At 43.8% G+C, this 26818-nt stretch overlaps 1 protein-coding gene, 1 long non-coding RNA gene, 17 other non-coding genes and 1 pseudogene across 19 annotated transcripts in view; 18 read left to right on the top strand and 2 right to left on the bottom strand.

Annotated features, from left to right (window-relative positions):
- The window catches only part of LOC148681160 (protein NLRC3-like), a 345676-nt gene that overhangs the window by 254488 nt on the left and 64370 nt on the right, over positions 1–26818 (bottom strand). The gene's annotated exons all lie outside the window — the stretch shown is intronic.
- Positions 2871–2977, top strand: LOC148681179 (U6 spliceosomal RNA). Its single transcript, XR_015943329.1, has one exon. It is a non-coding gene; the product is annotated as a U6 spliceosomal RNA (small nuclear RNA).
- On the top strand, positions 3396–3502 carry LOC148681178 (U6 spliceosomal RNA). The gene has a single exon (XR_015943279.1). It is a non-coding gene; the product is annotated as a U6 spliceosomal RNA (small nuclear RNA).
- Positions 3923–4029, top strand: LOC148681177 (U6 spliceosomal RNA). Its single transcript, XR_015943299.1, has one exon. It is a non-coding gene; the product is annotated as a U6 spliceosomal RNA (small nuclear RNA).
- LOC148681176 (U6 spliceosomal RNA) lies at positions 4453–4559 on the top strand. The gene has a single exon (XR_015943278.1). It is a non-coding gene; the product is annotated as a U6 spliceosomal RNA (small nuclear RNA).
- LOC141382039 (U6 spliceosomal RNA) lies at positions 4983–5089 on the top strand. The gene has a single exon (XR_015484976.2). It is a non-coding gene; the product is annotated as a U6 spliceosomal RNA (small nuclear RNA).
- Positions 5510–5616, top strand: LOC148681175 (U6 spliceosomal RNA). The gene has a single exon (XR_015943306.1). It is a non-coding gene; the product is annotated as a U6 spliceosomal RNA (small nuclear RNA).
- On the top strand, positions 6040–6146 carry LOC148681174 (U6 spliceosomal RNA). Its single transcript, XR_015943295.1, has one exon. It is a non-coding gene; the product is annotated as a U6 spliceosomal RNA (small nuclear RNA).
- On the top strand, positions 6568–6674 carry LOC148681173 (U6 spliceosomal RNA). Its single transcript, XR_015944526.1, has one exon. It is a non-coding gene; the product is annotated as a U6 spliceosomal RNA (small nuclear RNA).
- On the top strand, positions 7098–7204 carry LOC141382053 (U6 spliceosomal RNA). Its single transcript, XR_015485058.2, has one exon. It is a non-coding gene; the product is annotated as a U6 spliceosomal RNA (small nuclear RNA).
- Positions 7623–7729, top strand: LOC148681172 (U6 spliceosomal RNA). Its single transcript, XR_015943313.1, has one exon. It is a non-coding gene; the product is annotated as a U6 spliceosomal RNA (small nuclear RNA).
- Positions 8153–8259, top strand: LOC141382022 (U6 spliceosomal RNA). The gene has a single exon (XR_015484883.2). It is a non-coding gene; the product is annotated as a U6 spliceosomal RNA (small nuclear RNA).
- LOC141384292 (U6 spliceosomal RNA) lies at positions 8678–8784 on the top strand. The gene has a single exon (XR_015484690.1). It is a non-coding gene; the product is annotated as a U6 spliceosomal RNA (small nuclear RNA).
- LOC141382047 (U6 spliceosomal RNA) lies at positions 9208–9314 on the top strand. The gene has a single exon (XR_015484962.2). It is a non-coding gene; the product is annotated as a U6 spliceosomal RNA (small nuclear RNA).
- LOC148681171 (U6 spliceosomal RNA) lies at positions 9739–9812 on the top strand (annotated as a pseudogene).
- LOC148681170 (U6 spliceosomal RNA) lies at positions 12662–12768 on the top strand. The gene has a single exon (XR_015943320.1). It is a non-coding gene; the product is annotated as a U6 spliceosomal RNA (small nuclear RNA).
- LOC141384293 (U6 spliceosomal RNA) lies at positions 13187–13293 on the top strand. Its single transcript, XR_015484691.1, has one exon. It is a non-coding gene; the product is annotated as a U6 spliceosomal RNA (small nuclear RNA).
- LOC148681169 (U6 spliceosomal RNA) lies at positions 13712–13818 on the top strand. The gene has a single exon (XR_015943314.1). It is a non-coding gene; the product is annotated as a U6 spliceosomal RNA (small nuclear RNA).
- Positions 14232–14338, top strand: LOC148681168 (U6 spliceosomal RNA). The gene has a single exon (XR_015943327.1). It is a non-coding gene; the product is annotated as a U6 spliceosomal RNA (small nuclear RNA).
- On the bottom strand, positions 17891–23496 carry LOC148681167 (uncharacterized). The gene is made up of 4 exons (XR_015943027.1): positions 23096–23496; positions 20823–21346; positions 19727–20361; positions 17891–18370 (listed from the first exon to the last, which is right to left on the bottom strand). It is a non-coding gene; the product is annotated as an uncharacterized LOC148681167 (long non-coding RNA).

Below are 26818 nucleotides of genomic sequence, written 5' to 3'. Positions count from 1 at the left end.
GAGTAAGGCCACCGCGTAAGTAGATACACCTGCGGTGCGCACCTGCCTCGGATCCCACGGAAGGAGCTCTGGACCATAAAAGGAGGAACTATGGCAGAGGAAGCCGAGAGAGGACCGGGCCCGGACATATTTTACTTTTGCTTTCAGTTTGACGGCATTCTTCGTGAGGAGCTGCCGTCCGTTCGTTTTGGTTTAGACACGGAGACTGCCGTCCCTGTTATTAATAAATATTTTAAAACTGCGTCGGTTCTCCGCCTCCTTCTTCCTGGCGGCCAAAGGGCCATGAACCTTATTACAGTGGTGCCGAAGCCCGGGAGAAGGAGGGACGCGTTGTCCAGATGCCCTTGCCGCTGAGAGAGGGGCGAGTGTTTGGGAGTTAACCCGAGTGGGGGAGAAACCCGTTCGTCTGCCCAGAGTGCCGGGGCGGCCTGAGGCTGGCGAGGAAAGGATCTGCCTGCTGCCGTCTCCCAGCATGGGGAGGAGCAGGAGACGCAGGGCTCACCACCGAAGGGGAAAGTGCTGAAGGGAGCCATCCCACAGAACCCGGGGGAGTTGCCGCGATCCACCATGATGCCAGAGCCTGCATCCATCCACGGAAGCGGAGCAGGAGACCAGAGATGCCGCCAGCCAGCCAGGAGAACCGCCGCCGGACGCCAGAAGACAGACGGGTGGATAGATTCCTTCACAGGGCTCCCAGCACGTCATCGCATCTCTCAGCTGGTGGAGGACCGAGTGGCAGCGTGTCTGGAGAACCGAACCCCAATTTTTTTTTTTCATTTTCCTCTCTCCCCTTTCCTGGTGTACTCTGTCTTTCCTTTTTTTTCATCTCCTGTTCTCTCGGCCCATCTCATATAGGTCTCGCAGGGGCTGTGGCGCCAACCCCCCCATTGTCTCCGTGAGGAGCTGCCGTCCCTGTTATTAATAAATATTTTTAAACTACGTCGGTTCTCCGCCTCCTTCTTCCAGGCGGCCAAAGGGCCGTGAACTTTATTACAGAGACTTATAGTGAAGTCCAGTGTTGTAATGAGAAACTAAATCATTTGGTGATGAAAGGTTAGTAATTTCAGGAAGAGAGTTAATACTAGCAAAAAAAGGATTTTAAATTAATATGTTTTATGTTACGGAAGGAAATAGTACGGAGAGATTTGGTGGAAGAAAGAGAGAGTGCAAAATTAAATCAGAGGAGAAAATTATCCGTTATAGGGAGTTCCTCAGCAGAGAGGTCAATGGGTGAAACACCAGAGCAGCAGATGAGGTTGAGGGTGTGTCCTTTAGAGTGTGTGGGAACATTGACATGCTGTTGAAGTCCAAAGCTCTCAAGACAGGATATAAAATCTCTTGTAAGGGAGTTATTAAAATTATCCACATGAATATTAAAATCTCCTAAAACTATAATATTAGGTGAGAAGGTGGTAATATGTGTTAAAAAGCAGGAAAGTCATTTAGAAATTCATTATTTAGTTTGGGTGGACGATAAATTATGGCAACATTTGTAGGTGTGGATCCAGAAAGTTTTGAAATCATAGATTCGAATGAAGGAATAATGTGAAAATGTTTTTAAAGGAAAATGAGAAAGATTTTCAAGAATGTGTTCTCAAAAATTTCTACATTTGTTTCAGAAACAAAGTGCATAAAAGACCAGTTTCAGAACAATTTTGGAAAAAAATATTTGTGGAAATAGACGAAGAGGGAATCTGGAAGAATTTAAAATGGAAATATTTAGACGCAAAAATTGAAACGTTGGATTATTTCATCAGACATAATGTTATTTTCACTGAAACAAAACTGGCACAAATTGGAAGCAGTGAGAATGCATTATGCAAAATATGTAAACTGGAAAATGAAGGTATTATGCATTTGTTTTTAAAATGTGTTGAATTTAATACATTTATGGCAAAGTTAAAAGAAAGTATTAAACAAATGATGAAAAGTAAAACTGATTGAGGAGGAGACAGAATGGTATAAAATATTTTTATTTGGTTTTAATTAGGGATGCACCGATATGGATTTTTTGGCCGATACCGATAACCGATAATTCTTCAGACTTGGAGGCCGATAGCCGATATGTATAGGCCGATAATAATAAATATTTTAAATTGTTATATTTTTATACAGCAAACTTCATAAAAGATTGAACTGCTCTTATGAACTGAATAGTCTATACTTGAAGCAAAAAAGATATGATTTCGAAATTGCAAGGTGTCAACATCGGATCGATAACGATAATCTTAAAAATAGCATTTATCGGACAATAACGATATGGGCGCCGATATATCGTGCATCCCTAGTTTTAATGGAAGTAAAACAAGAATTGCCAATTTGTTTCTATCAGTTGCAAGAACTGTAATTTGAGAAAGGAGAAACATTGTTAAAAATAAACATGCTAAAATGGAGTTATGGACAATGTGTAAAAGAAACTGGAAAACTATATTAAAACTGTGGAACAATATTTTAGAATGGAAGAAAAAGAGACTGAATTTTACAAAACGTTTATGTTGAATACTCCTTATATTACGTACTCACTAGATGGTTTGAAAATAGATTTGCCAGAATGATTATGCTTGTTGTTTTCCTGTTTTGAAACCAACATAATGTCATAAGGAATGTTTGTAAATGATATTTTTATATGCTTCTGAACTGATGTTTTGAAAAAAAAAAACATATACTTACAGGCTAACCTGACACTCTAATTTCCCCAGTCTTTAAACTTGGTGACCTACTGCATCAATCAGTGTGCCTAGCACTGACAGGGCCAAAGCTCTGTAGTGCACGGCATACAAGTGGGAACATGGCTCTTCGGGTCCCACCACCTTGAAGGAACATTGCTGGGACTCGAGGCGTACATATGCCCTGAGCCTGACTGCTGGTCTGTGCTCGCTACGGTGGCACATATACTAAAATTGGATCGATACAGAGAAGATTAACATGGCCCCTGCGAAAGGATGACACGCAAATCCGTGAATCGCTCCATATTGCTGTTTTAGTGCGTGGGTAAAAGTACAGAAATGAAAAAAGACAAAAGGCTTTTCACGATTCCAAATGGTGCATGAGGATGGGTTTAGCAAATCGTGGGAGGTGCTGCTGGGTCAACTGGAAAGTCTACATGCATAGTGACAACGAATGTGGGATGCTTTGATCATTTGTTTTGTTGTGCTAATGCACTTCCAAAGCCCTTGCTTTAGTGGGATTGCCATAGGCTATCCTGACACTCTAATTTCCCCCTGTCCATAAACTTGGTGACCTACTGCATCAATCAGTGTGCCTAGCACTGACAGGGCCAAAGCTCTGTAGTGCACGGCATACAAGTGGGAACATGGCTCTCCGGTGCCCACCACCCTGGAGGAACATTGCTGGGACTCGAGGCATACATATGCCCTGAGCCTGACCACTGGTCTGTGCTCGCTACGGTGGCACATATACTAAAATTGGATCGATACAGAGAAGATTAGCATGGCCCCTGCGAAAGGATGACACGCAAATCCGTGAAGCGCTCCATATTGCTGTTTTAGTGCGTGGATAAAAGTACAGAAATGCAAAAAGACAAAAGGCTTTTCACGATTCCAAATGGTGCATGAGGATGGGTTTAGCAAATCGTGGGAGGTGCTGCTGGGTCAACTGGAAAGTCTACATGCATGGTGAAAACGAATGTGGGATGCTTTGATCGTTTGTTTTGTTGTGCTAATGCACTTCCAAAGCCCTTGCTTTAGTGGGACTTTGCCATAGGCTATCCTGACACTCTAATTTCCCCCTGTCCATAAACTTGGTGACCTACTGCATCAATCAGTGTGCCTAGCACTGACAGGGCCAAAGCTCTGTAGTGCACGGCATACAAGTGGGAACATGGCTCTTCGGGTCCCACCACCTTGAAGGAACATTGCTGGGACTCGAGGCGTACATATGCCCTGAGCCTGACCGCTGGTCTGTGCTTGCTACGGTGGCACATATACTAAAATTGGATCGATACAGAGAAGATTAGCATGGCCCCTGCGAAAGGATGACACGCAAATCCGTGAAGCGCTCCAATTTGCTGTTTTAGTGCGTGGGTAAAAGTACAGAAATGAAAAAAGACAAAAGGCTTTTCACGATTCCAAATGGTGCATGAGGATGGGTTTAGCAAATCGTGGGAGGTGCTGCTGGGTCAACTGGAAAGTCTACATGCATGGTGAAAACGAATGTGGGATGCTTTAAACGTTTGCTTTGTTGTGCAACCAATGCACTTCCAAAGCCCTTGCTTAACTGGGACTTTGCCATAGGCTATCCTGACACTCTAATTTCCCCCTGTCCATAAACTTGGTGACCTACTGCATCAATCAGTGTGCCTAGCACTGACAGGGCCAAAGCTCTGTAGTGCACGGCATACAAGTGGGAACATGGCTCTCCAGGTCCCACCACCTTGGAGGAACATTGCTGGGACTCGAGGCGTACATATGCCCTGATTCTATCCACTCGTCCGTGCTCGCTACGGTGGCACATATACTAAAATTGGATCGATACAGAGAAGATTAGCATGGCCCCTGCGAAAGGATGACACGCAAATCCGTGAAGCGCTCCATATTGCTTTTTTAGTGCGTGGGTAAAAGTACAGAAATGAAAAAAGACAAAAGGCTTTTCACGATTCCAAATGGTGCATGAGGATGGGTTTAGCAAATCGTGGGAGGTGCTGCTGGGTCAACTGGAAAGTCTACATGCATGGTGAAAACGAATGTGGGATGCTTTGATCGTTTGCTTTGTTGTGCAACCAATGCACTTCCAAAGCCCTTGCTTTACTGGGACTTTGCCATAGGCTATCCTGACACTCTAATTTCCCCCTGTCCATAAACTTGGTGACCTACTGCATCAATCAGTGTGCCTAGCACTGACAGGGCCAAAGCTCTGTAGTGCACGGCATACAAGTGGGAACATGGCTCTCCAGGTCCCACCACCTTGGAGGAACATTGCTGGGACTCGAGGCGTACATATGCCCTGAGCCTGACTGCTGATCTGTGCTCGCTACGGTGGCACATATACTAAAATTGGATCGATACAGAGAAGATTAGCATGGCCCCTGCGAAAGGATGACACGCAAATCCGTGAAGCGCTCCATATTGCTGTTTTAGTGCGTGGGTAAAAGTACAGAAATGAAAAAAGACAAAAGGCTTTTCACGTTTCCAAATGGTGCATGACGATGGGTTTAGCAAATCGTGGGAGGTGCTGCTGGGTCAACTGGAAAGTCTACATGCATGGTGAAAACGAATGTGGGATGCTTTGATCATTTGTTTTGTTGTGCTAATGCACTTCCAAAGCCCTTGCTTTAGTGGGATTGCCATAGGCTATCGTGACACTCTAATTTCCCCCCCCGTCCATAAACTTGGTGACCTACTGCATCAATCAGTGTGCCTAGCACTGACAGGGCCAAAGCTCTGTATTGCACGGCATACAAGTGGGAACATGGCTCTCCGGTGCCCACCACCCTGGAGGAACATTGCTGGGACTCGAGGCATACATATGCCCTGAGCCTGACCACTGGTCTGTGCTCGCTATGGTGGCACATATACTAAAATTGGATCGATACAGAGAAGATTAGCATGGCCCCTGCGAAAGGATGACACGAAAATCCGTGAAGCGCTCCATATTGCTGTTTTAGTGCGTGGGTAAAAGTACAGATATGAAAAAAGACAAAAGGCTTTTCACGATTCCAAATGGTGCATGAGGATGGGTTTAGCAAATCGTGGGAGGTGCTGCTGGGTCAACTGGAAAGTCTACATGCATGGTGAAAACGAATGTGGGATGCTTTGATCGTTTGCTTTGTTGTGCAACCAATGCACTTCCAAAGCCCTTGCTTTACTGGGACTTTGCCATAGGCTATCCTGACACTCTAATTTCCCCCTGTCCATAAACTTGGTGACCTACTGCATCAATCAGTGTGCCTAGCACTGACAGGGCCAAAGCTCTGTAGTGCACAGCATACAAGTGGGAACATGGCTCTCCAGGTCCCACCACCTTGGAGGAACATTGCTGGGACTCGAGGCGTACATATGCCCTGAGCCTGACTGCTGATCTGTGCTCGCTACGGTGGCACATATACTAAAATTGGATCGATACAGAGAAGATTAGCATGGCCCCTGCGAAAGGATGACACGCAAATCCATGAAGCGCTCCATATTGCTTTTTTAGTGCGTGGGTAAAAGTACAAAAATGAAAAAAGACAAAAGGCTTTTCACGTTTCCAAATGGTGCATGACGATGGGTTTAGCAAATCGTGGGAGGTGCTGCTGGGTCAACTGGAAAGTCTACATGCATGGTGAAAACGAATGTGGGATGCTTTGATCATTTGTTTTGTTGTGCTAATGCACTTCCAAAGCCCTTGCTTTAGTGGGATTGCCATAGGCTATCGTGACACTCTAATTTCCCCCCCCCGTCCATAAACTTGGTGACCTACTGCATCAATCAGTGTGCCTAGCACTGACAGGGCCAAAGCTCTGTAGTGCACGGCATACAAGTGGGAACATGGCTCTTCGGGTCCCACCACCTTGAAGGAACATTGCTGGGACTCGAGGCGTACATATGCCCTGAGCCTGACTGCTGGTCTGTGCTTGCTACGGTGGCACATATACTAAAATTGGATCGATACAGAGAAGATTAGCATGGCCCCTGCGAAAGGATGACACGCAAATCCGTGAAGCGCTCCATGTTTCTGTTTTAGTGCGTGGGTAAAAGTACAGAAATGAAAAAAGACAAAAGGCTTTTCACGATTCCAAATGGTGCATGAGGATGGGTTTAGCAAATCGTGGGAGGTGCTGCTGGGTCAACTGGAAAGTCTACATGCATGGTGAAAACGAATGTGGGATGCTTTGATCGTTTGCTTTGTTGTGCAACCAATGCACTTCCAAAGCCCTTGCTTTACTGGGACTTTGCCATAGGCTATCCTGACACTCTAATTTCCCCCTGTCCTTAAACTTGGTGACCTACTGCATCAATCAGTGTGCCTAGCACTGACAGGGCCAAAGCTCTGTAGTGCACGGCATACAAGTGGGAACATGGCTCTCCAGGTCCCACCACCTTGGAGGAACATTGCTGGGACTCGAGGCGTACATATGCCCTGAGCCTGACTGCTGATCTGTGCTCGCTACGGTGGCACATATACTAAAATTGGATCGATACAGAGAAGATTAGCATGGCCCCTGCGAAAGGATGACACGCAAATCCGTGAAGCGCTCCATATTGCTTTTTTAGTGCGTGGGTAAAAGTACAGAAATGAAAAAAGACAAAAGGCTTTTCACGTTTCCAAATGGTGCATGACGATGGGTTTAGCAAATCGTGGGAGGTGCTGCTGGGTCAACTGGAAAGTCTACATGCATGGTGACAACGAATGTGGGATGCTTTGATCATTTGTTTTGTTGTGCTAATGCACTTCCAAAGCCCTTGCTTTAGTGGGATTGCCATAGGCTATCCTGACACTCTAATTTCCCCCCGTCCATAAACTTGGTGACCTACTGCATCAATCAGTGTGCCTAGCACTGACAGGGCCAAAGCTCTGTAGTGCACGGCATACAAGTGGGAACATGGCTCTCCGGTTCCCACCACCCTGGAAGAACATTGCTGGGACTCGAGGCGTACATATGCCCTGAGCCTGACCACTGGTCTGTGCTCGCTACGGTGGCACATATACTAAAATTGGATCAACACAGAGAAGATTAGCATGGCCCCTGCGAAAGGATGACACGCAAATCCGTGAAGTGCTCCATATTGCTGTTTTAGTGCGTGGGTAAAAGTACAGAAATGCAAAAAGACAAAAGGCTTTTCACGATTCCAAATGGTGCATGAGGATGGGTTTAGCAAATCGTGGGAGGTGCTGCTGGGTCAACTGGAAAGTCTACATGCATGGTGAAAACGAATGTGGGATGCTTTGATCGTTTGCTTTGTTGTGCAACCAATGCACTTCCAAAGCCCTTGCTTTACTGGGACTTTGCCATAGGCTATCCTGACACTCTAATTTCCCCCCGTCCATAAACTTGGTGACCTACTGCATCAATCAGTGTGCCTAGCACTGACAGGGCCAAAGCTCTGTAGTGCACGGCATACAAGTGGGAACATGGCTCTCCAGGTCCCACCACCTTGGAGGAACATTGCTGGGACTCGAGGCGAACATTTGCCCTGAGCCTGACCACTGGTCTGTGCTCGCTACGGTGGCACATATACTAAAATTGGATCGATACAGAGAAGATTAGCATGGCCCCTGCGAAAGGATGACACGCAAATCCGTGAAGCGCTCCATATTGCTGTTTTAGTGCGTGGGTAAAAGTACAGAAATGAAAAAAGACAAAAGGCTTTTCTCGATTCCAAATGGTGCATGACGATGGGTTTAGCAAATCGTGGGAGGTGCTGCTGGGTCAACTGGAAAGTCTACATGCATGGTGAAAACGAATGTGGGATGCTTTGATCGTTTGTTTTGTTGTGCTAATGCACTTCCAAAGCCCTTGCTTTAGTGGGATTGCCATAGGCTATCGTGACACTCTAATTTTCCCCCGTCCATAAACTTGGTGACCTACTGCATCAATCAGTGTGCCTAGCACTGACAGGGCCAAAGCTCTGTAGTGCACGGTATATAAGTGGGAACATGGCTCTTCGGGTCCCACCACCTTGAAGGAACATTGCTGGGACTCGAGGCGTACATATGCCCTGAGCCTGTCCACTCATCCGTGCTCGCTACGGTGGCACATATACTAAAATTGGATCGATACAGAGAAGATTAGCATGGCCCCTGCGAAAGGATGACACGCAAATCCGTGAAGCGCTCCATATTGCTGTGTTAGTGCGTGGGTAAAAGTACAGAAATGAAAAAAGACAAAAGGCTTTTCACGATTCCAAATGGTGCATGAGGATGGGTTTAGCAAATCGTGGGAGGTGCTGCTGGGTCAACTGGAAAGTCTACATGCATGGTGAAAACGAATGTGGGATGCTTTGATCGTTTGCTTTGTTGTGCAACCAATGCACTTCCAAAGCCTTTGCTTTACTGGGACTTTGCTATAGGCTATCCTGACACTCTAATTTCCCCCTGTCCATAAACTTGGTGACCTACTGCATCAATCAGTGTGCCTAGCACTGACAGGGCCAAAGCTCTGTAGTGCACGGCATACAAGTGGGAACATGGCTCTCCAGGTCCCACCACCTTGGAGGAACATTGCTGGGACTCGAGGCGTACATATGCCCTGAGCCTGTCTACTCGTCCGTGCTCGCTACGGTGGCACATATACTAAAATTGGATCGATACAGAGAAGATTAGCATGGCCCCTGCGAAAGGATGACACGCAAATCCGTGAAGCGCTCCATATTGCTTTTTTAGTGCGTGGGTAAAAGTACAGAAATGAAAAAAGACAAAAGGCTTTTCACGTTTCCAAATGGTGCATGAGGATGGGTTTAGCAAATCGTGGGAGGTGCTGCTGGGTCAACTGGAAAGTCTACATGCATGGTGAAAACGAATGTGGGATGCTTTGATCATTTGTTTTGTTGTGCTAATGCACTTCCAAAGCCCTTGCTTTAGTGGGATTGCCATAGGCTATCGTGACACTCTAATTCTAATTTCCCCCCGTCCATAAACTTGGTGACCTACTGCATCAATCAGTGTGCCTAGCACTGACAGGGCCAAAGCTCTGTAGTGCACGGCATACAAGTGGGAACATGGCTCTTCGGGTCCCACCACCTTGAAGGAACATTGCTGGGACTCGAGGCGTACATATGCCCTGAGCCTGACCACTGGTCTGTGCTCGCTACGGTGGCACATATACTAAAATTGGATCGATACAGAGAAGATTAGCATGGCCCCTGCGAAAAGGAACCTGATGGATCTTCTCTGTCCCCACCCTGTGGCCCCCAGCAGCCCTCTCGACGTCACATGGCCTTAGACTGCAAGGTAGTGACCCCTGAACCCCACTGGGGTCACCTGAGACCTCGACAGGTGCTCATGCTTGCTGAAATTAATGAAATTACCCAATATGGTAAAAAAATCAAAGGCGGGAACTGGCATAATTAGCCATGTGCTTTCTGGGGTATGACAGGTGCATATTAATTAGCCATGTGCTGTAGACTGCTCTCATTGTATATCATATATTACATAATTTGAAAAAGAAAATCCATTTTAAATGAATTGAGTAACATAATAATAAGTATTATTTTTTAATAAATGTATTACATTATATTCAAATATAATTGTATGTTTATTTGCAACATAACTAAATATAGCTTTATTTGAATTGCATGTGAGTTAGATAAAATGTTTTTATAATTAGGACTTATATTTCACACCTTTTAAGAAATATAATATTTTTTAATAGTTCAATAATAAACATACTGAAATATTGACTTTTAAATGTTTTAGAATTTTGTCAATTATATTGACTGTAATGTTCAGGTAACTTATTTATTAATATTAAATAACACATAATAAAATATTTAAACAACTGATTAAACAATATATAGTACCTAAAATATTAGGTTGTAGGATATAAGAAATATTACATTAAAATACTTTCAAATTTAAATTTCAGGCATTGATATTTAAATAGGTTTGTCATTTTTTTAAAGTTTAATAAATTATTTAAAAATTCAATTAAATATATTTTAAAATATTTCATTTACATCAATGTTTTCAGTTATATTTACATATACACATATTATTTTTTACTGCATTTACATTGAACATTTACTTAAATTTAATTTACAATATAATTTTATACCATTTTTATTTTTACTGTTAGCTAAACTACAGTTTATAACTTGTTTATGAATAATAAACAGAACCCTAATATTACCATCCTTTAAATTACACAATGATAACATTAAAGCAACCACATGAATATGTACGCAGTGTATTTTTGCAAGGTTTATTTTATCCTTTAACACTTGTTTGCAATAAATGAATAGAAAAAACGATGTAAAGTGTAATATAAATATTGTGTAAAGTTATTCGAGTCACAACAGATAACTCACTCTTGGGACACTGTAGCTACTGAACAAATCTTTAAAAAAAAGCTGAAATGTACACAGAGATTAGAAATAAAATAGAAAAAAAAATTTATTTACACAAAATATATAACTATTTATACTTTTAACATATTAGGGCAGTACAATATAGCGTAAAATTATTTTATTATCACGACAGTTTATGCAATATTTAAAAAAAAAAAAAAAAAAATCACAAACGTATGATAAATTATTATTTTTTAAACTACCTTCCCAGTAGTTGCTGTTCGGCTATTTGCTAGAGCAGCTCAAAGCTTAACCCAGAGCTGTAAATAAACACTAATAGCAGAAGTTAAGAAGAAAAAAGAAAATGACAACAGCCAATCAGAGTCAGAATATCTTGCTTATTTGTTTAAAAAAATGATATTTGCACCTTTACAGTATTTTTAGACCTAGACTTATTTTTTAGAATTAGTTATTTGCATCTGAACAATATCTTTTAACTGTTTAATATTATTAAGTAAATGATTTAATAACACAGATAAAAAATGCATTTTTGTAGGGAAATGTTATTTTAGAAATAACAGCATTTTCTATGCCATCATAAATGTTATTTTAGAAATAATAGCATTTTCTATGCCATCATAAAGCCCTAAAACTTATACATGTATATATCTATTTGTTTTATACAAAATAAACATTTATCTTGCTTAGTTGTTTTAAAGACTAAATGTTTGCACCTTGACAGTGTTTTTAGACTTATAACTTTTAGAATTAGAGTTAATTGCATCTGAACAATATCTTTCAACCACTTAATATTATTAAGTAAATAATTTAATAACAGAAAAAAAATGCATTTTTCTAGGGAAATGTTATTTTAGAAATAATCGCGTTTTTCTATGCTATCATAAAGCCCTAAAACATATACATGTATATATCTATTTTTTGTCAAACAAAATAAACATTTACAACGAAGCTTGTCGTCTTTATAGTCTATTTTGTCTCCTTTTTTAACTTCCTCTATCCACTGCACCGCTTTATAAATCGCGCTTCCTGGAGGTCCCGCCCAGCGGCCAATCGGAGCGCACGTTCAGTGGAACTTTCTCAAAGAGCCAACGGCACGCTACATGACATGACCAAATTCGGAAGCACGCTTTGTGGAACTTTGCGTCGACCAATCCCGAGCCAGACGTCGGGCCAATCAGGAAGAAGGGAAAGTGGAACTGTGGAACGGGAAGGGAACCGAAGATTCTCCCGCAAGAGGCGAAAGGATGACACGCAAATCCGTGAAGCGCTCCATATTGCTGTTTTAGTGCGTGGGTAAAAGTACAGAAATGAAAAAAGACAAAAGGCTTTTCACGATTCCAAATGGTGCATGAGGATGGGTTTAGCAAATCGTGGGAGGTGCTGCTGGGTCAACTGGAAAGTCTACATGCATGGTGAAAACGAATGTGGGATGCTTTGATCGTTTGTTTTGTTGTGCTAATGCACTTCCAAAGCCCTTGCTTTAGTGGGATTGCCATAGGCTATCCTGACACTCTAATTTTCCCCCGTCCATAAACTTGGTGACCTACTGCATCAATCAGTGTGCCTAGCACTGACAGGGCCAAAGCTCTGTAGTGCACGGCATACAAGTGGGAACATGGCTCTCCAGGTCCCACCACCTTGGAGGAACATTGCTGGGACTCGAGGCGTACATATGCCCTGAGCCTGACTGCTGATCTGTGCTCGCTACGGTGGCACATATACTAAAATTGGATCGATACAGAGAAGATTAGCATGGCTCCTGCGAAAGGATGACACGCAAATCCGTGAAGCGCTCCATATTGCTTTTTTAGTGCGTGGGTAAAAGTACAGAAATGTAAAAAGACAAAAGGCTTTTCACGTTTCCAAATGGTGCATGACGATGGGTTTAGCAAATCGTGGGAGGTGCTGCTGGGTCAACTGGAAAGTCTACATGCATGGTGACAACGAATGTGGGATGCTTTGATCATTTGTTTTGTTGTGCTAATGCACTTCCAAAGCCCTTGCTTTAGTGGGATTGCCATAGGCTATCCTGACAGTCTAATTTCCCCCCGTCCATAAACTTGGTGACCTACTGCATCAATCAGTGTGCCTAGCACTGACAGGGCCAAAGCTCTGTAGTGCACGGCATACAAGTGGGAACATGGCTCTCCGGTTCCCACCACCCTGGAGGAACATTGCTGGGACTCGAGGCGTACATATGCCCTGAGCCTGACCACTGGTCTGTGCTCGCTACGGTGGCACATATACTAAAATTGGATCGATACAGAGAAGATTAGCATGGCCCCTGCGAAAGGATGACACGCAAATCCGTGAAGCGCTCCATATTGCTGTTTTAGTGCGTGGGTAAAAGTACAGAAATGCAAAAAGACAAAAGGCTTTTCACGATTCCAAATGGTGCATGAGGATGGGTTTAGCAAATCGTGGGAGGTGCTGCTGGGTCAACTGGAAAGTCTACATGCATGGTGAAAACGAATGTGGGATGCTTTGATCGTTTGTTTTGTTGTGCTAATGCACTTCCAAAGCCCTTGCTTTAGTGGGATTGCCATAGGCTATCGTGACACTCTAATTTCCCCCCGTCCATAAACTTGGTGACCTACTGCATCAATCAGTGTGCCTAGCACTGACAGGGCCAAAGCTCTGTAGTGCACGGTATATAAGTGGGAACATGGCTCTTCGGGTCCCACCACCTTGAAGGAACATTGCTGGGACTCGAGGCGTACATATGCCCTGAGCCTGACCGCTGGTCTGTGCTCGCTACGGTGGCACATATACTAAAATTGGATCGATACAGAGAAGATTAGCATGGCCCCTGTGAAAGGATGACACGCAAATCCGTGAAGCGCTCCATATTGCTGTTTTAGTGCGTGGGTAAAAGTACAGAAATGAAAAAAGACAAAAGGCTTTTCACGATTCCAAATGGTGCATGAGGATGGGTTTAGCAAATCGTGGGAGGTGCTGCTGGGTCAACTGGAAAGTCTACATGCATGGTGAAAACGAATGTGGGATGCTTTGATCGTTTGCTTTGTTGTGCAACCAATGCACTTCCAAAGCCCTTGCTTTACTGGGACTTTGCCATAGGCTATCCTGACACTCTAATTTCCCCCTGTCCATAAACTTGGTGACCTACTGCATCAATCAGTGTGCCTAGCACTGACAGGGCCAAAGCTCTGTAGTGCACGGCATACAAGTGGGAACATGGCTCTCCAGGTCCCACCACCTTGGAGGAACATTGCTGGGACTCGAGGCGTACATATGCCCTGAGCCTGAGTGCTCGCTACTGTGGCACATATACTAAAATTGGATCGATACAGAGAAGATTAGTATGGCCCCTGCGAAAGGATGACACGCAAATCCGTGAAGCGCTCCATATTGCTGTTTTAGTGCGTGGGTAAAAGTACAGAAATGAAAAAAGACAAAAGGCTTTTCACGATTCCAAATGGTGCATGAGGATGGGTTTAGCAAATCGTGGGAGGTGCTGCTGGGTCAACTGGAAAGTCTACATGCATGGTGAAAACGAATGTGGGATGCTTTGATCGTTTGTTTTGTTGTGCTAATGCACTTCCAAACCCTTGCTTTAGTGGGACTTTGCCATAGGCTATCCTGACACTCTAATTTCCCCCTGTCCATAAACTTGGTGACCTACTGCATCAATCAGTGTGCCTAGCACTGACAGGGCCAAAGCTCTGTAGAGCACGGGATACAAGTGGGAACATGGCTCTAGGATAGAAAGGAGAAAAGACAAAAGGTTTTTTACGATTCCAAATGGTGCATGAGCAGGGTTTTAGCTGTTGGGATAGTTTACAGTTTAACCCAAAGAATGACCAGTCTGATAGATGAAGAAGAGCTGGAGTCAGAGATTCAAATAAATAAATAAATCAAGTTTACCTAAGATAGTTTGCAGTTTCATCATCAGAAGCCAGCTTCAACACTCGCAATAAGTTCCTAGGCTGCTCTGCTTACAATTACCAATCAATAACAATTATACTCTGACATAATGTCATTTCCAACTGAACACTGTGATTATCAGTTGTCATGGAACAGGCAGATAGCAGCTCATAGCTGATATCTAATGAGAGAGAAAGAGAGTTTTGAGCAATCCAGAACTGTTAATGTATGTTTACTCAATTTAAACATACATTAAACATAACATTAACTTCAATAACATAATTTTATTGTAATCTTTTACTCAAGCCCGTCCTAAAACATATAAAACAGAGTTGACAAGCTTTTCCAAAGTAATGCTGTTACAGTCAACAACAGTTTTAGATCTTTCAGGGGTTAACTGCATCCATCAAAGTATTATTTGAACCCCCATTTATGTTACTTATATATTACTAAAAATATTTAAATCCAACCATAAAGCTGCTTGTTTGCACAGACTTACATGGCACATTTTTTTATTCAGACATGTCTCTGTTATTTTTACAGCCAAAAGTCAAAAGTCATGGTGAGGGCTAAACCAAGATAACAGTGCACTCACACAGAATCTTATCTTCTAAGACAAAACATACGCTATTCTTTACTCCCATAATGTTACTGTCAGTTTCTGTGCTTAGTTTTTGGCTACTAGACACTCAATATTTAGATTTTAGCCTATCATTGACAATTAATTGCCAAAGGCATTTTTTTTCTTAAAATCGGTTCTAAAATCATTTTAAACCTGAGAGCTTAGCTGAGCCATTTACTGCATTCTGCTCTCATCTGTTTCTTTTTATATCAGAGTTTAACACCAAAAGCAACAAGAAATTGAGAATGAAATCTTACTAACAGCGCTTAGCTTTTGCTTGATTAATCTGCAAACCATCCCAAGATGTGCAAACTGTCCAGATCGGTCCAATACAGTTAGGGTCATATTTTTTCTCGGGATTGCTCCTGGTGCATCATTGATCAATCAACCTCGCCCTAATATTTCTAGGTTTCTAGTCTGACTTTTGTGGCCACTTCTATCTAATGGATACCGATTTAGATGTTATTTAAGAATTTATTTATTTATTTAACTATTTCTTTCCCTAATAATCTGACCTACTCTATTCTTAGGATTCGGGCCCTTTTGTCTGTGAAACAGCAAGATAGCAGTGGTGGAACTAATTACAATCTCGGGTTAATTTAGTCCACTACTAAATAAAAACCAGTCCAAGTTTTATCCCCGAGAATGTCCTAAAAGCCTCTTACACACCCGTCACTGAGTACTTAACTCTGGGTGGAGGAGGTACACCCCTCAACTACTGTTGTACTTATTACTATCGTTATAGGTGTACCGCAAAATGCACCAGCTCGCAAAGGGATTCCACACAAATCTACCACAAAATTTTGCCTTTCATTCACGTCTGAATGAGAACCCAACAGCGTTCCGTTACTACCCACTACTCCACAGACCATCCCTAGTCTATAATATTTTAAATCTTTCTACATTTCTTTTTGTTGATTGATCAATGGTGTCACCAGTAAACAAGTGCCACGCGTCCTCCACCAAAACTGTAGGGATAGTATACAGTTTAACCCAAAGAATGACCAGTCAGGTATATTAAAAAGAGCCAGTGTCAGAGATTTAAATAAATAAATCAAGTTTACAGAAGATAGTTTGCAGTTTCATCAGCTGAAACCAGCTTCAACTCTCGCAATGAGTTCCTAGGCCGCTCTGCTTACAATCACCAATCAATAACAATTATACTCTCACATAACGTCATTAACTGCATCATACATATAGGTGTTCTAGCCTGATTGGTTAAAACACAGATAGACTAGGAGAATTTCCACGTGGGGTTTGTGCGTATATTCTGAACAATATCTTAAAGGTGCAGTAGGTGATCAGCCAAAATGCTAACCGCTTAGCATATTATCTTTGGACGGCGGCGAGGGACTGTGATTTAAAGCCACACCCCCTGAAATCGCGAACGCACGCACCGCTTCACAACAGCAGACAGACAACCCCACTAGTTCATGTCATTTGCTAGTTAGTTAGTGCCAGCGCTATGCAGGAATTACATTTATTACTTAGCCACACTTACATGCTATTTCAGAGTGAATATTCAGAGTAGCGATAAACAGTATAGGAAGGCTGTCATTGTTCAAAAATGACCAAACGTAAATATAAAAGCAACTTCAGCTCAATAAAGCAGGTTAGGCTGAAAAGCGCTGTTTGCTGATGTTTTGTTGTTAACTAAATATAAATATTTCTATAAATCATTATCAATGCTGTAAAATGACCTTATGAAACTGAAAAAATTCACATCAATATTTCACCGCAAGATTTCAGTGGCTGAACAACACGTCTGTGCATATAAGTCATTCATAAAACAACACAATCTAACATCAGCTTAGCCTGACTAAAATAGTTTTAAAACAGAACATTACCTGTCTAATAGTAATACTTCCGCCATGGTGTTGTCCTTCCTTCAGCGTGCTAAAGCAACACCAATATTGATTCAGGTTTTTAAAAGTTTTAATTCAGCATTTGATTTCTTTCGGTCCGTCTCGGGACCGCGCGCGGTCGCTTATACAGACGGGCACACGCTAATGGCGGATATGCGTGAACAGATGCACAGAAGTCCGAACCTACATTTGCTGACAGACAGCCTGACCTGCTTATCGGAATTATGGGAGATTATAGTCCGACTCTATTTAATTGGATGAACATTTTTTAGTTTTATGCTTTACCCAGAATATAAAAATACATATAAACACATTTAGATCATTTACTGTAATCATTACTATTGGACAGTGAAAAGACTTTTAACCAGAACAAAAATTAGTGATTGTCTTCAGAAATTCAGTTTCTGAAGATAATCACCTACTGCACGTTTAAGCATAAACGTCAGACATCCCTTAGACTGATTAAAGCTGACTCCAGACCTGTGAAACGGATCAACAGTCAAATAGAACACACACACTTAAAGTATAATCTGTTACTTATTCAAGGCTGAGTGTACTCTCAGCCATCTTTATGAAAACTGGTTAAAAATTGGTATAGTCTACATTCAGGCAGTTTTATTCTTATCATAGTCATAGTCTATCTTGAATAAAAAGTAGAATCACTTTAAAAGAATTAACCGTAAAAACAGCAAAATCACTTTAGACATTTAAGATTAGTATTAACTCATAGAAAATACAATAGAAACAGTTGATTCCAGTCCTCAGCCCTCAGTTCCACTTAAGATCTCCGTGACCTCTGACCTACTTTGGTGGCTTCTGATAATAGTTATAAAGAGACAGGCAAATGCACTGAACATTCTTATATTAAGCAATGTGTTAACTTATTCATTAATTAAAATAATTTCACAGTTAAATACTCATTCAAATGATGAAATAATTATATTTAATAAAAAAAAATCATGAGAAACAAGATGATGAGAAAAGGATAAACGTTGGTCCATGATAAGACGGATTGGAAAGCAGAAATCCGAATCCTTCACAGGGCTCGAAATTAACTTTTTTACTTGGTAGCACCGGTGCTCCCAACTTCAAATATTTAGGAGCACCAAAAAAATTTTTAGGAGCACCAGAAAAAATTTAGGAGCACCCACCAAAAATGAATGAGCACAGCTGCAAATTGTTTTTTAAGGGATTTATTGTATTTTAAAATAACATTAATAGGACTGACAAAAACTAGAAACAACTATCTAACTAATGCTGTGAAGACATTGATATTTGTGTGCAATAATTTCAAAATGAATGTCTAATAATTAGGCCATAGAATATTAATGATGATAAAAAATGACAATAATAGTAACAATGAATTCCATTTCTCATTATGATACTGCCTTGAATGTGCATGAATGTATGTTATCTGCTATAAAATGTCTGTTACTTTATGAAAAATAATTGTATAGTTTGCATCAAACAAAAATGAAGCATTGCAGTAAGAAATATTTATTTTGTACTGCTGTTTTTATATGCATGTCAATTTAATAAATAATATTTCTGCTACAAAACAAACAAAAGATTATAATAAATCATTCAATTCAATGATGAAAGCTGCAAAGCAATCATCAGTAAATAAATAAAAAAATAATATACACCTCAAAAAAAGAATAGACAAAAGAAATTAAGTAAAGTCTCACTTCTATCACTCTTTAAAAGTTTTGGTTTCAGTTTGTCAATTTAAAGGTATCAGTCTGAGATGATCTTCATTTTTCTGTGTTAGTGGAAAAGCTGGCGAGTCAGCCGACCCAGTTTATGAGCAGGCAGAGCAGGATTCTTGCGCTAACCAGGGGCGCAATACCGGTCTTTGTTATGAGCCGCAGTTTCAGTGTAAACTTAGTAAAGGCGAGCTTCTTTGGCGATGATATGTACAGTATTAGATTTGACTATTAGCGGACATTTGCGTTGAACACGCAGTAATTGCAACGCATGGAGATTCGGGCACCTTCTCCAAGAAGCGCGTACTCGATTGATCTCAGCTGGCGGATCATTATTCACTACGTGACATGTCATGATCGCTTTCATCTGTGCCTCAACTTTAGGTGGGGTTTGCAAACCTGTGTGCTTTAAGTTTTTACTCTTCAGCCGTTTGCATTTCCCGTGGTCATAAAAGCTCCTTCCCTGTCATCTGACAGCAGAATTCCGTGAGTGATTGACAGCTAATATGAACCAATATAGCGGCAAGGAAGAGCGATTCAGCACGTTTTTACAAAAAATCAAAACAGGTCGCACTACAACCATTATCTGCAGTCGCACTAATGCTCCCAGATATATTATGAGGTCGCATTGATAAATTTTTTGGGCGCATATGCGACCAAAATGGTCGCAATTTCGAGCCCTGCTTCAGCAGGAGAACATGTGTTTCAGTATTGGAGGTTCAGTGGTAGAATTTTCCCCTGCCAGGCGGGAAACCCAGGTCCGATTCCCGGCCAATGCAGTTGCTCGTTTGTGTTGCTACTCTTTCAGCTGCAAGTAACAGCCTTGTGGCAGCCACACAACACAAAGGCAAGAAACAACATTGGTCAGTATTGGTGGTTCAGTGGTAGAATTCTCGCCTGCCATGCAGGAGACCCGGGTCTGATTCCCGACCAATGCAATTCTTGTTTTGTGTTGCTACTCTTTCAGCTGGAAGGCTAACAGCCTTGCTGCAATCACACCCCACTAGGGCAGTAGCATAACCATAACAACATTGGTGGTTTTGGTAGAAATCTTGCCTGCCATGTGGGAGACCTGGGTTCGATTCCCTGCTAATGCAATTGCTGTTTTGTGTGGCTCCTCTTCCAGCTCTGGTTGACGGCCTTTAAGCACTCACACAACACAAAGGCAAGGAAGAACATGGGTCAGCATTAGTGGTTCAGTGGTAGAATTCTTGCCTGCCTTGCAAGCGACCCGAGGCCGATTTCTGTCCAATGCAATTCCTCTCTTGTGTTGCTACTCTTCCAGCTCTTGGTAACAGCCTTGCAGCAATCACACCCCGCTAGGGCAGCACCATGAGCATATCAGCATTGGTGGTTCAGTGGTAGAATTCTACCCTGCCATGCTGGAGACCCGTGTCCGATTCCCAGCCAATGCAATTCCTTTTTTGTGTTGCTACTCTTCCAGCTCTGGGTAACAGTCTTGCAGCAATCACACCCCACAAGGGCGGCAGGATAAGCTTATCAGTAATGGTTATTCAGTGGTAGAATTCTCGCCTGCCATGCGGGAGACCTAGAGTTGATTCCCTGCTACTACATGTGCGGTTTTGAGTAACTCTGGTTGACAGCCTTTTAGCACTCACACAACATAAAGGCAAAGAACAGCATAGGTCAGCATTGGTGGTTCAGTGGTAGAATTCTCGTTTGCCATGCGGGAGACCTGGGTCCGATTCCAGGCCAATGCACCTCCTGATTTTGGTTGCTACTCTTCCAGCGCTGGATAACAGACTTGCAGCAATCACACCCCACTAGGGCTGCAGTAAGACCATATTAGCATTGGTGGTTCAGTGGTAGAAATCTCTCCTGCCACGCGGTAGACCTAGAGTCGCTTCCTGGCTAATACAAGTTCAGTTTTGTGTGGCTCCTTTATCAGCTCTGGTTGATGGCCTTTTAGCACTCACACAACACAAAGGCAAAAATTAATATCGGTCAGCATTGGTGGCTCAGTGGTAGAATTCTTGTCTGCCATGCGGGAGACCCAGGTCCAATTCCCGGCCAATGCAATTCCTGTTTTGTGTTGCTACTCTTCCAGCTCTGGGTAACAGCCTTGCAGCAATCACACCCCACTAGGGGAGCAGTATAAGCATATCAGTATTGGTGGTTCAGTGGTAGAATGCTCGGCTGCTTCGCGGGACAACTTGAGTCGATTCCCGGCTAATACAAGTGTGGTTTTGTGTGGCTCTGGTTGATGGCCTTTTAGCACTCACACAAAACAAAGGCAAGGAAGAACATGGGTCAGTATTGGTGGTTCAGTGGTAGAATTCTTGCCTGTCACGCGGGAGACCCGGCTCCTATTCCCGGCCAATTCAATTCCTGTTTTGTGTTGCTACTCTTCCAGCTCTGGATATCAGCCTTGCATCAATCACACCCCACTAGGGCTGCAGAATAAGCATATCAGCATTGGTGGTTCAGTGGTAGAATTCTCGCCTGCCACGCGGGAGACCCGGGTCCGATTCCTGGCCAATGCAATTCCTGTTTTGTATTACTACTCTTCCAGCTCTGGGTAACAGCCTTGCAGCAATCACACCCCACTAGGGGCGCAGTATAAGCAAATCAGTATTGGTGATTTAGTGGTAGATTTCTTACCTGCTATGTGGGAGAACTTGAGTCGATCCCTGGCTAATACAAGTGCAGTTTCGTGTGGCTCCTATTTCAGCTCTGGTTGACAACCTTTTAGCACTCACACAACACAAAGGCAAGGAACAACATGGGTCAGCATTGGTGGTTCAGTGGTAGAATTCTCGCCTGCCTCACGGGAGACCCTGGTCCGATTCCCGGCCAATATAATTCCTGTTTTGTGTTACTACTCTTCCAGCTCTGGGTAATAGCTTTGCATCAATCACACAACACTAGGGCTGCAGAATAAGCATATCAACATTGGTGGTTCAGTGGTAGAATGCTCGCCTGCCACGCGGGAGACCTAGAGTCGATTCCCGGCTAAAACATGTGCTGTTTTGAGTGGCTCCTGTTTCAGCTCTGGTTGATGGCCTTTTAGCACTCACACAACATAAAGGCAAGGAACAACATGGGTCAGCATTGGTCGTTCAGTGGTAGAATTCTTGCCTGCCACGCGGGAGACCCAGGTCCGTTTCCCGGCCAATGCACCTTCTGATTTTGGTTGCTACTCTTCCAGCACTGGGTAACAGCCTTGCAGCAATCACAACCCACTAGGGCTGCAGTAAAACCATGTCAGCATTGGTGGTTTAGTTGTAGAATTCTCGCCTGCCATGCGGTAGACCTTGAGTCGCTTCCTGGCTAATACAAGTGCAGTTTTGTGTGGCTCCTTTTTCAGCTCTGGTTGACGGCCTTTTAGCAATCACACAACACAAAGGCAAGGAAGATCATGGGTCAGCATTGGTGGTTCAGTTATAGAATTCTCGCCTGCCACGCGGGAGACCCGGGTCCGATTCCCGGCCAATGCAATTCCTGTTTTGTGTTGCTACTCTTCCAGCTCTGGGTAACAGCCTTGTATCAATCACACCCCACTGGGGCTGCAGTACAAGCATATCAGCATTGTTGGTTCAGTGGTAGATTACTTGCCTGCCACACAAAAGACCATGGTCAGATTCCCGTCCATTACAATTCCTGTTTTGTGTAGCTACTCTTCCAGCTCTGGATATCAGCCTTACATCAATCACACCCCACTAGGGCTGCAGAATAAGCAAATCAGCATTGGTGGTTCAGTGGTAGAATTCTCGACTGCCACGCGGGAGACCCGGGTCCGATTCCCAGCCAATGCAATTCCTGTTTTGTGTTGCTACTCTTCCAGCTCTAGGTAACAGCCTTGTATCAATCACACCCCACTAGGACTGCAGTAAAAGCATATCAGCATTGTTGGTTCAGTGGTAGATTACTTGCCTGCCACACAATAGACCATGGTCAGATTCCCGTCCATTACAATTCCTGTTTTGTGTAGCTACTCTTCCAGCTCTGGATATCAGCCTTGCATCAATCACACCCCACTAGGGCTGCAGAATAAGCATATCAGTATTGGTGGTTCAGTGGTAGAATTCTCGCCTGCCACGCGGGAGACCCGGGTCTGATTCCCGGCCAATGCAATTCCTCTTTTGTATTACTACTTTTCCAGCTTTGGGTAACAGCCTTGCATCAATCACACCCCACTAGGGCTGCAGGATAAGCATACCAGTAATGGTTGTTCAGTGGTAGAATTCTCGCCTGCCACACGGGAGACCTAGAGTCGATTCCCTGCTACTACATGTGCGGTTTTGAGTAGCTCCGGTTTCAACTCTGGTTGACAGCCTTTTAGCACTCACACAACATAAAGGCAAAGAACAGCATAGGTCAGCATTGGTGGTTCAGTGGTAGAATTCTCGTTTGCCATGCGGGAGACCCGGGTCCGATTCCCGGCCAATGCACCTCCTGATTTTGGTTGCTACTCTTCCAGCGCTGGATAACAGACTTGCAGCAATCACGCCCCACTAGGGCTGCAGTAAGACCATAACAGCATTGGTGGTTCAGTGGTAGAAATCTCTCCTGCCACGTGGTAGACCTAGAGTCGCTTCCTGGCTAATACAAGTTCTGTTTTGTGTGGCTCCTTTATCAGCTCTGGTTGATGGCCTTTTAGCACTCACACAACACAAAGGCAAAAATTAATATCGGTCAGCATTGGTGGCTCAGTGGTAGAATTCTTGCCTGCCATGCAAGAGACCCAGGTCCAATTCCCGGCCAATGCAATTCCGGTTTTGTGTTGCTACTCTTCCAGCTCTGGGTAACAGCCTTGCAGCAATCACACCCCACTAGGGGAGCAGTATAAGCATATCAGTATTGGTGGTTCAGTGGTAGAATGCTCGCCTGCCACGCGGGAGACCTAGAGTCGATACCCGGCTAAAACCTGTGCTGTTTTGAGTGGCTCCTGTTTCAGCTCTGGTTGATGTCCTTTTAGCACTCACACAACATAAAGGCAAGGAACAACATGGGTCAGCATTGGTCGTTCAGTGGTAGAATTTTTGCCTGCCACCCGGGAGACCCAGGTCCGTTTCCCGGCCAATGCACCATCTGATTTTGGTTGCTACTCTTCCAGCACTGGGTAACAGCCTTGCAGCAATCACAACCCACTAGGGCTGCAGTAAAACCATGTCAGCATTGGTGGTTTAGTTGTAGAACTCTCGCCTGCCATGCGGTAGACCTTGAGTCGCTTCCTGGCTAATACAAGTGCAGTTTTGTGTGGCTCCTTTTTCAGCTCTGGTTGACGGCCTTTTAGCAATCACACAACACAAAGGCAAGGAAGATCATGGGTCAGCATTGGTGGTTCAGTTATAGAATTCTCGCCTGCCACGCGGGAGACCCGGGTCCGATTCCCGGCCAATGCAATTCCTGTTTTGTGTTGCTACTCTTCCAGCTCTGGGTAACAGCCTTGTATCAATCACACCCCACTAGGGCTGCAGTACAAGCATATCAGCATTGTTGGTTCAGTGGTAGATTACTTGCCTGCCACACAAAAGACCATGGTCAGATTCCCGTCCATTACAATTCCTGTTTTGTGTAGCTTCTCTTCCAGCTCTGGATATCAGCCTTGCATCAATCACACCCCACTAGGGCTGCAGAATAAGCAAATCAGCATTGGTGGTTCAGTGGTAGAATTCTCGCCTGCCACGCGGGAGACCCGGGTCCGATTCCCAGCCAATGCAATTCCTGTTTTGTGTTGCTACTCTTCCAGCTCTAGGTAACAGCCTTGTATCAATAACACCCCACTAGGGCTGCAGTAAAAGCATATCAGCATTGTTGGTTCAGTGGTAGATTACTTGCCTGCCACACAAAAGACCATGGTCAGATTCCCGTCCATTACAATTCCTTTTTCGTGTAGCTACTCTTCCAGCTCTGGATATCAGCCTTGCATCAATCACACCCCACTAGGGCTGCAGAATAAGCATATCAGCATTGGTGGTTCAGTGGTAGAATTCTCGCCTGCCACGCGGGAGACCTGGGTCCGATTCCCGGCCAATACAATTCCTGTTTTGTATTACTACTTTTCCAGCTTTGGGTAACAGCCTTGCATCAATCACACCCCACTAGGGCTGCAGGATAAGCATACCAGTAATGGTTGTTCAGTGGTAGAATTCTCGCCTGCCACACGGGAGACCTAGAGTTGATTCCCTGCTACTACATGTGCGGTTTTGAGTAGCTCCGGTTTCAACTCTGGTTGACAGCCTTTTAGCACTCACACAACATAAAGGCAAAGAACAGCATAGGTCAGCATTGGTGGTTCAGTGGTAGAATTCTTGTTTGCCATGCGGGAGGCCCGGGTCCGATTCCCGGCCAATGCACCTCCTGATTTTGGTTGCTACTCTTCCAGCGCTGGATAACAGACTTGCAGCAATCACACCCCACTAGGGGAGCAGTATAAGCATATCAGTATTGGTGGTTCAGTGGTAGAATGCTCGGCTGCTTCGCGGGACAACTTGAGTCGATTCCCGGCTAATACAAGTGTGGTTTTGTGTGGCTCCGGTTTCAGCTCTGGTTGACGGCCTTTTAGCACTCACACAAAACAAAGGCAAGGAATAACATGGGTCAGTATTGGTGGTTCAGTGGTAGAATTCTTGCCTGCCACGCGGGAGACCCGGCTCCTATTCCCGGCCAATTCAATTCCTGTTTTGTGTTGCTACTCTTCCAGCTCTGGATATCAGCCTTGCATCAATCACACCCCACTAGGGCTGCAGAATAAGCATATCAGCATTGGTGGTTCAGTGGTAGAATTCTCGCCTGCCACGCGGGAGACCCGGGTCCCATTCCCTGCCAATGCATTTCCTGTTTTGTATTACTACTCTTCCAGCTCTGGGTAACAGCCTTGCAGCAATCACACCCTACTAGGGGCACAGTATAAGCAAATCAGTATTGGTGGTTCAGTGGTAGATTTCTTACCTGCTATGTGGGAGAACTTGAGTCGATCCCCGGCTAATACAAGTGCAGTTTCGTGTGGCTCCTATTTCAGCTCTGGTTGACGGCCTTTTAGCACTCACACAACACAAAGGCAAGGAACAACATGGGTCAGCATTGGTGGTTCAGTGGTAGAATTCTCGACTGCCTCACGGGAGACCCGGGTCCGATTCCCGGCCAATGTAATTCCTGTTTTGTGTTACTACTCTTCCAGCTCTGGGTAATAGCTTTGCATCAATCACACAACACTAGGGCTGCAGAGTAAGCATATCAACATTGGTGGTTCAGTGGTAGAATGCTCGCCTGCCACGCGGGAGACCTAGAGTCGATTCCTGGCTAAAACATGTGCTGTTTTGAGTGGCTCCTTTTTCAGCTCTGGTTGATGGCCTTTTAGCACTCACACAACATAAAGGCAAGGAACAACATGGGTCAGCATTGGTCGTTCAGTGGTAGAATTCTTGCCTGCCACGCGGGAGACCCAGGTCCGTTTCCCGGCCAATGCACCTTCTGATTTTGGTTGTTACTCTTCCAGCACTGGGTAACAGCCTTGCAGCAATCACAACCCACTAGGGCTGCAGTAAAACCATATCAGCATTGGTGGTTTAGTTGTAGAATTCTCGCCTGCCATGCGGTAGACCTTGAGTCGCTTCCTGGCTAATACAAGTGCAGTTTTGTGTGGCTCCTTTTTCAGCTCTGGTTGACGGCCTTTTAGCAATCACACAACACAAAGGCAAGGAAGATCATGGGTCAGCATTGGTGGTTCAGTTATAGAATTCTCGCCTGCCACGCGGGAGAACCGGGTCCGATTCCCGGCCAATGCAATTCCTGTTTTGTGTTGCTACTCTT

Source organism: Danio rerio, chromosome 4 (genome assembly GCF_052040795.2).
Source record: "Danio rerio strain M-AB ecotype USA chromosome 4, GRCz13ab, whole genome shotgun sequence".
In the NCBI taxonomy this organism is placed as follows: Eukaryota; Metazoa; Chordata; class Actinopteri; order Cypriniformes; family Danionidae; genus Danio; species Danio rerio.
This window is presented reverse-complemented; position numbering and strand designations above follow the sequence as displayed.